The 9127-nt window shown below is 47.1% G+C and overlaps 1 non-coding gene across 1 annotated transcript; it reads left to right on the plus strand.

Annotated features, from left to right (window-relative positions):
- The first annotated feature begins 1697 nt into the window (after positions 1-1697).
- On the plus strand, positions 1698-1892 carry LOC123056399 (U2 spliceosomal RNA). Its single transcript, XR_006426776.1, has one exon. It is a non-coding gene; the product is annotated as a U2 spliceosomal RNA (small nuclear RNA).
- Positions 1893-9127: the final 7235 nt, after the last annotated feature.

Here is a 9127-nt window from a genome sequence, read left to right on the forward strand (position 1 = left end):
GAGGCGTTGATCTAGACTTGGTGGCTGCCGAGTTAGGAGTAGAGGGAGATGCTTTCCACTCTTCCTACGGTGATGGGTTCGGTGTGATGTGGACGGTTGGCGGTGGCTCGGGACATGGATGCCAGGGCCGCGGCCATGGATGACGGTCCGCATGGTTGGCTCTTCGGCAGGTTCCATGGTGGCTATGCCTCGTGGTAGTTTGGACGGCGAGGGGTATAGTGGTGGCTTCCTCGGGCTCGCTCTCTGTTGATGGCAGTCACAACGCCTCAGATCCGGATCTGGAGGTCTGTGCTCGTCACTGGTGTCCTAGGTGCCTTGTGGTGCCACAAGTGAGCTACAATCGAAAGCTTGGCGCTTTGGCGTCGACGGCGGCGATGCCTCGGGTGTCGCTCTCCTGTTGAGGACGTCGTTGTTGTTCTCCTCTCCCTGTCAGGGTTCTGGGTGAAGGCCATTGTCCACCTTGGACTCTACAGCCACGGCGCTTAGCATCGTTCCCCCTCCTGAGGGCGTTGTCATGGAGCTTAGCTATCCTAAGGTGTGTCATGGGGCTGTATTCAAGCCTTCCTTTGCTATGTCTCGGTAACGTAGTATCGTGTGTTCATATCCCGGGATCTGCTTTGCAACAAGGCCTCATGACACCTTGTATTGTTCGAATGTGTACTTAGCTTTGTGCTTTATCTATAAAATGGGGAAGAACAAGTAGTTTAGTGGCTTATTTGTCTAACAGTCGGTTCATAAAATCGCCTCCTACGCATGGAGTTTCAATCTGAACCGGGGTGTTTGGAAGCTTTAACAGAGAACTTGTATGTTCAGAACGTTGCATACATATCGCGGCCGATTACTTGGAGGTCGTGAAGAACATCAATGGGCAAAGGTTGTAAGAAGTGCGCAGATATGCAGTCCTGACCACTGCATACCCACACCAGCCCAATACTTGTTCCTGCAATGCAATCCAAAGGTCAGTTCAATCTCTTCTCAGTAAACGACTACGCGTGACAAGGCGCAGAAATGACAGCAGCACAATGCCCATGCTGCTGCAAAGAAGGCTGAATCAGAGCGACTTCAGACGCAACAGAGCAAAGCATAGGAGGGCACCAACAGCTGGATCACCACCTGATGACGCTTGGCCAACCTGCCGCCTTCCTCTTTCTCCTTCGATCTGCTCCCATAATGCCCCATATGTCACAATTATCTACCCAACATATCTCCATTGTCATTGTCATGTGGACTCTTTTTTATCTACATACATCGCTGGGCCTCTACAGTTTGAGCACTAGCAAGTTTAGTGCTTTGAGCACTAGCCATCTACTCTCTCCGTTCCAGACGATTTTCTTGTTCAATGGGACAGAGGTAGTAGTGCTCAGTGAAATGTGAAGCACTATACACAACGCAGTCTGCACTACAGCGCAGCAATGCTTGCGTTCCCTCCGCGTAATATAATCTGAAACTGAACTTTTTTTCCTACGGCCTTTTATGCTCCAATAGTTAAGTTGGGCCGTGCTGAGAGCCGCATCATATTATTAGGCCGTGGATGAGATTGGGTGAGGCTGGTCGAACAACAAGCCCATTAATAAATCACGGCCATCTACCATTACTATTTAGTACCTGGTCCATATTATTAGTACCACATTGCCTGACGACGGCATACGAATCGGTGGAGGAGGATACAAAAGGAGGGACAGGCTTCACAGTGAATCATATCTTTCTCGGCTTTTTGGCTAAGATCAAATGTACTATCTGTTTTTATCAGTTTAATATCTGATATATGGATTCTCATATCCACATGATATTAAATTATTTTTTTAGGGGAGGATTCGCACATGTGGCTTTCTACATGGGTTCTCGCGTATCGCGCTAGCGTTGCACTATTGCTAGGGCCTGGTGCACCCCAACCAATTCAAAATGAATATTTATTGGATAATCATCATTAAAAAATATTGCACATATTTATTAAATCATTAAAATTACTTTTATGAGCTTGATCGAATTTAGCACTAAATTACTTCATTTTTAAAAGGACTATGCTAACTTCCGGACGTACTAATTTTAGCAATTAGATCCGAACGATTTTTTTGCTTCTCTCAAAAACCGTAGATGCCAATAGGTGTTTTTTTTAGTTTTTGGCTACACAATATGAAAAGAAAATAAAAGTGCTAGAAAGGGGACTTGAACTCAGGTCTATTCAATAGCTATTAAACCCAATAATCAACTAAGCCACCTTTAGTTGTTGTTTATTCTACGTAAACAAGGTTATTTGAACATTTCTTTTTTCTGTCATACATCAATAATAATAATTTTTGGCTTGGTAACTTTGGCATGACCAGTGTGATAAGTATGACATGAGCAACATGATAACTATACCGTGATAAGCCTGGTAACTATAGTATGAGAAGGTTAATGACTATATCATTAGAAACATGATAACTTTAGCATGGGGCGATATGGTAACTTTACACCTAGGTATGTTTCAACAACTTTTTCTCGTGGATGAAAGTTACCATGGTGTTTAAACTTAAGATATTAGGTCTGTGGTGCGTAAACTTACATGGAATTTGCGGGAGAAGTTATGTTTCAACGTTTTTTCCTTGAAGTCAAAGTTACCATGGTGTTTGAACGTAAGTTATGAGGTCCGCGGCGCATAAATGACCATGTTATTTACACGGTAGTTACCGGGGCATGTTTCAACAACTTTTTTCACATGGGTAAAAAGTTATCGATGTGTTGTATGTAAGTTATCAGGTGTCTGTGGCGTAAATTACCATACTATTTACACTTAAGTTATCAGGGGTATATTCCTACAGCTTTTCTCGCCTATGATGAAAAGCTATCAATGTGTTTATATGTAAGTTATCAGGTCTGTGATGCATAATTTACCATTTTATTCATACATAAGTTACCGGCATATGTTTCAACAACTTTTTATGCTTGGATAAAAAAGTTATCAATTTGTTTGTATGTACATTATCAGGTCTACAATGCATAAATTATCATGATATTAACACAGAAAGTTACCGAGGGATGTTTCAACAACAAAAAATCCTCGGGTGAAAGTTAACATGGCGTTCGTATGTAATTATACGTGAGTTTTTAAGAGTATATTAGAGCGGGAAAAAACGGGGGTCACAGTTACCACGGTGTCTGATAAATTACCGGATGTATGCTTTTCAACAACTCTTTTTCCCGGGTCAAGAAAGTTATCGCGTCTAAGCTCAGTAAGTTATCAGGTCTACTATACGTATATACCAAGTTATTTACACATGAATTATCGGAGGTGTTTTTCAACAAAAAAATAGCAAGCTCAAAAAGTTACCACGTTTCAGCTAATTAAGTTACCAGCTAAGCGCTGTGTATATTACCATGCTCGGATAGATGGCAAGAACCACTTAATTTGGAGCAAATCTCGCCCGACCCAGCAAATTATGATTTCGTTTTGTCGAACTAGCTAACTCAACTAGAGACATGCATAAAATCAAGACAAACAACAATAGTTAGCGGGTTGGTCCGTGCGTGTTGAAACTTTCAAGGGATGCTGGGCTCGAGTCCCAGCACTCATGAATTATTTTTCAATTTTTCCAGTTGTGGTGGCCGACATAAACATCGGCGAACGAATGACTATCATGCAAGGTAGGGAACAGGGTAGAGCGATGAACCGACAACGACGCGCCCTCGGTCCATATAAATATCGCATGGGTGGCGTCTACATGGCGTCCCATCAAGGGCGGGCCCACATCAATTCATGAGTTAACTGGGCTTACTAGTATATTGAAAATAGTAATTTTTTGTAGTGGTTTCATAAATTGTTCAGACATAAACATTGTTTAGAGTTGTTGAGTAGTTTAATAAATTGACAATGTTTGCAATTCATGGACGCTTGTGAATTTGAAATGTGAGAATGTTTATTAATTTCTGACAATGTGAAAGTGAGCATTACCAATAAAAATATTACTCTGAAACTCAGATGTTGCACTTTGATATGTTGAACAAATGGTGCTTATATATGTTGAACAATTCCAATATGAGAAATTTTACGAATCTATAATATTGTGATCAATGTTGTGTCATATCCCTTATAATACATTTAGTACAATCCGATGCTACAATCAATTATATATGCAAAAAACAAGTGTTTAGGCTGTCAAAAAATGTCTTCTTATTGCTTAAAATTTTGAATACACACTTTTAAAATCATGAGCAGGCCCTTGGTCCCACGCGTTGGCACATAGGTGGTGAGCACCGACCCGTGCAAAAGTGGTCGCGCTCGTGCTGGCCCAGTGGGGAAGCCACCCTTCGTCAGTAGTGCCATGCAGCCCACATATTAGGGCAACCCCCCAACGTGGGTCACTAAAATGGACATCAACAAATGTCCGCGGACACATCTGGATATGTCCGCGGACATGGTTGCGCGGGGGAACCATTCAATGCTAGTCACCAAATGTCCGCCCCTATTTGCCAGGCACTTCATCGAACAATTGATGTGCAGCGTCGAGCGCGGTGATACACGACAACTCCGGCAGGACATCGGCAACGAGCACCACCTCCATCACCCGAGCGCCTCCCCGTTGGGCAGCCATGTAGCCATGCTGGCCGTGACCGCTGCCATGCGTTTGTGGGAGACCACGACGCTGCGGTGTGGCGTGTGCGCCGGTATATCGAGGGCGCGGAAGCGAAAGGCGAGGAGGGAGCCTGTGTCGCAGTCGTGCATGTGTGGGCAGATCTCCCGAAGGTGCGGCTTGAGCGTCTCGACGACGATCATGCCATCATCGCATGATGACAACCCGAGCGCTATCTGCGTCTTCATGACCGCCGCCGACGCAGACCAGCTGTTGGTACAGAGTGGCGGTGGGCCGGTGGCGGAGGACTCCGATGAGAGGGGTGCGGGCCATGGAAAGCTCACTCGAGAAGGCGGAGGCAACCGTGTCGGCATGCGAGGAGAGAGGGAAAGGGGAGAGAGAGAGAGAGAGAGAGAGAGAGAGAGAGGATGCGGTGTGGGTCTGTGGTGGCTTTTGTTGAGGTGGAGTGGGCCAGATGGATGTAAAGGCGCTCCTAAACGTCTCCTACATTTGGTTGGATGTCTGGACAGGTTCTCGGACATTTGGTGACTCTCATTGAATGATAAAATGTCTTCGAACCATCCAGTCCAATCATCCAAACATTTAGGGGTGATTCGACGATGTGCGTTGGAGTTGCACGTAGAACGCTGGAAGCCACCATCGCCCCATCGGCATCGGCATCGTGACTTCCTGAGGAGACCCAACATGAGCGCATCGTAGCACTATGGGCTTTTAGGCACCACTTCTTTTTTGCGGGACGCTTGGTTTTATTGATTAACAAAGCCACCCATTTACCAAGAAAAACGATGCAATCATCATTCATCCACAAGCATCTTCTTTTCTCCCGTTAAAAGAACAATCATCCATCAGTTCCTTCTCTCCCGCGTTAACCACATTTCTCAAGCCTGTACGCAACACGGAATCGATGACTCGGGCCAAAACACGTACGTGTGCGATGTCTAATCAACTGAACTCAGGAAAATTATATTTCACCATGTTGGAACCATTGATTCTAAACAGCATTGCGACTCGAGCACGTATCAGCATCAATGAACGAGGTGTCAACTATCAACGTAGCATCCGGGCCAATGATCGTGTAGTCCCACAGAAGTGGGTGGAACATTCACCCTTTAAAAAAAATCCCAAGAAAATATGCCACACACTTTTAAATCTAAGTTTGATCTGCAACTTGACAAACTAAAATGACAGACCCAGCTAGATGATAGTTTACCCAATTTGAATATGGCGAACAATATCCTGCTCATTCCATTCATGACCAAATACAAAGTCCTGTTATGTTTCTGAATCAATATATCCAACTAGATGATACCCTGCACGTTCCTATGGTAATCTTGTTAAAAGAAAGGCAAATTTTAGCATGGTCCATCTTACCTCCCATTTCCACATAAAAGGTAAGAGTACGTAATAAATCTGAGCCATTGATTTGATTAAGTAGTGGTCTGATTAAGTCTTACCTTCTTACCTCTCATGTAAAAAGAGGGGGTAGGAGGGAGCATATTAAAATTACTCAGAAAGAAATGCATAATTAGGTGCTACATAAACAACTAAAAGTAATGAAAATAAAATGTAAGAGTATTCTCGCCTTACACTTTTAAAATATTAAAAAATGAAGCATAGTACAAAATGATGTATAATGGAGAAAAAACATTTAGTTAGAAGAGTGCCATTTTTCTAAAGTGAAGGATCAACTATATAGGTATGCTCCAAGCGCTACAGTGTCCATGAGAGCACAAAACTTAGCCCGAAAGTTAACTGATGATTTACATGCATAAATTGATATTTGGCATGGCAACATTGCATGGATATACTAATGCAAAAAATGTAACTTATACCTTACATGCATGGCTTGCTGATTGGCGTTGTTTGCTAGGAAGATAGGTAGTGGTTTGTAGTGCATGTCATAATGAAATGCAATGTGATTTAAAATCCACGTAGAATGCACTAATGCTTGTTGCCTGGTAGATGATTCCCATGCTAGATCGGACGACATGCTAGTGAGTCAAACTAGTTGAGATAACTAGAAATAGTGAGTATCACTGTATTAGATATACAGAATTAGGGTTCTAAATTTTGATGATGTACATTGTTAAAAGGTGTGAGATTAACACGATTCTTTAGTCAGTTAATTGGATGCTTTAGTTCACCTAGAAGATGCTAAACTATTCAGGTTTTCCTTTGAGGATGTCACTGTTGATAATATTTTTATTGTTCCGATATAAAAGAAATGAGTTAAAGAACAAATCAACATGTCGGGTGAACTGATTCAAAAAAAAGAAAAAACATGTCGGGTGAGACGTATTCCACCACTGTAAAAGTGCATGCTCTAGCCAATGCAACCAAAAGACTAGGCAGCACATTATACGTCAACACTCCCCCTCACGTGTGGCTCCCTCTGGCCTAAACGTGGACCGAAAGTGAGCTACAATTTAATTGCGCCAGCCGGGTCTTGAACTCAAGACCTCTTGACTCTGATACCATGTAGAAGTGCATACTCTAGCCAATGCAATCAAAAGATCGATCTGAAGGAAGAGACTAGGCAGCACATTATATGTCAACAACCACGACCAAACAAACAAATAAGAAAGCAACTGATAATTAAGTTGCAAGACCAGACCCAATAAATAAATACAAAGGCGATTTAATTAGCGAATCAAGAGGTCCATGGCCTTGCAATCGGATCAATGAAACTGAACCTTGAAGTTCAAAAGAAATTGAACATTGGTTTTATTTTGATAATGTGACTTGGGGCTTTTTGCCCTTCCGATGATCTAAAAAAAAAGAGGTCCATGGTAGTACATGCAAGATATTTTCTGCCCACCGCTGGTAATCAGGGCCTAGATTTGGCAGATTAGTCGTGGGCTCAAACTACAAGCAACGGGTCAGTTTACCAGGGGAGTGCACACAGGCTTGCAATCTCCTCAAGTCCAGATCACAGCCAGACTGTTGTTCCACCCCTCAAAAAAAAAAAAAGCCAGACTGTTGTTCCAATACAAGCACGACCAATAGCTCTCCTTGAAAAACACACTAGTTAGAGTATCTTTAGCCGTTCGGCCCCCAGGACGTCGAAAAAGCGCCGCCTGAGGCCGAACCGGCGTTAATTTGGGCGTGGGGGCGAACGTGTTCCCAGTCGCCGCCCCCAGGTTGCCCCCAAATTGGCACAAACACGACACAAACTCGGCGATTTCATTCAAATTTATACAAAAAAACAAAAAACATGATTTAAAAATAACTAGGCCTAGCTCTACTACGCTGCCGCCGCCGCCCGCCTTCTACATGCCGAGGAGCCTATAGAACTGGTGTAGTCGTCGTCGTCATCGCCGGCGCCGCTGCCGTCCCTGCTGCACCCCTGACCAGGGTCGCCGACGCGTGGTGGGTTGGACGGCCCGGGCGCGTCCTCATCGTCGCTGTCGAGGACGACGCCGCCGCCCTCGTCGCGTCCACGGCGCCGAGCTTTGATCTCCTCGTAGGCCCGGCGCTGGCGCTCCACTTGCTCGCGGACGTAGTCCGCCTTCGCCCACTTGAGAGCGGTCTCGTCGGCGGCGGACATGTCCTCGTGCTCCTTCTTCATGGGCAGCAACCCCGGCTCGGTCTTTGGCCGGACGAGGCGGAAGGAATGAGGGGAGGGGCGGCCGCCCTCGTTGATGACGAGGGCGCCGCTGCGGGTGCGGCGCCCAAGCGGCGTCTCCTGCAGCTCCGGCTTGACGGGGCGGAGCGCCGGCGACCGGGAGGAAAGCGAACCGGAGCCCGACGACAAGGAGGTCGCCGCCTCCATTCGCCGCGGCGTGCAGGAACTACCGCGGCGGCGAGAGAAGGACGGGGGCGCCGGGTACTCGAGGCGCGGCGTGTAGCCGGCCTCGATGTGGTCGAGGACGGCTTCGAGGGTGCGGCCGGGCACGCTCCACCATTCGCGCCTCCCGTCGCAGTTGAGGCGGCTGCGGGGCACGACGCCGTTTGCGGAGGCGACCCGATCGGCGTGGCGACGGTCGAAGTACATCGTCCACAGCGTGTGGCTGTTGGCGGCGTACCTCGGCTCGTTCCGCTGCGCCTTCGACAGCGACGAACGGATGCGCGATATCTCGGCGCGCCGTTCAGCACCGGTGGGCACCGGGGGCATCGGGACGCCGCCGGCGCTTAGCCTCCATGAGCCCGGCACCTGCATGTCCGGGGGTGCCGGGTTCGTCCTCGTAGAGGAGGCACGCCTCGTCCTCGCGCAGATGGTGTCGACCGAAACCGTTCGCCGCCGCGGCGTCGCCTGGGTAACGCTCGGCCATTGCTCGTCGGCGGGGAAGAGTGGGAGAGAGGGGCTTCGGTGGCGAGAGGGGACGAGAGGTGGCAAGTTGTGGCGAGAATGGCGACTGTGGCGTTCACCGGCGGGGAGGTCGGCTTTTATAGCCGAAGTTGGGCGGTGAGAAGCTGCCCGCCAGGTGCCGCGTGGCGGGAGCGGGCGGGACGCGCGTCGCGGTGCCTTCACTACACCGCACGTGAGGCATCAATGGAAGGCTGACTGGCGTGGCAGCCTTGGCATTGATTCCCGCGGGAACCGAGGCGATGAGGAC

The sequence above is a fragment of the Triticum aestivum genome, chromosome 2D (genome assembly GCF_018294505.1).
Source record: "Triticum aestivum cultivar Chinese Spring chromosome 2D, IWGSC CS RefSeq v2.1, whole genome shotgun sequence".
Classification (NCBI taxonomy): Eukaryota; Viridiplantae; Streptophyta; class Magnoliopsida; order Poales; family Poaceae; genus Triticum; species Triticum aestivum.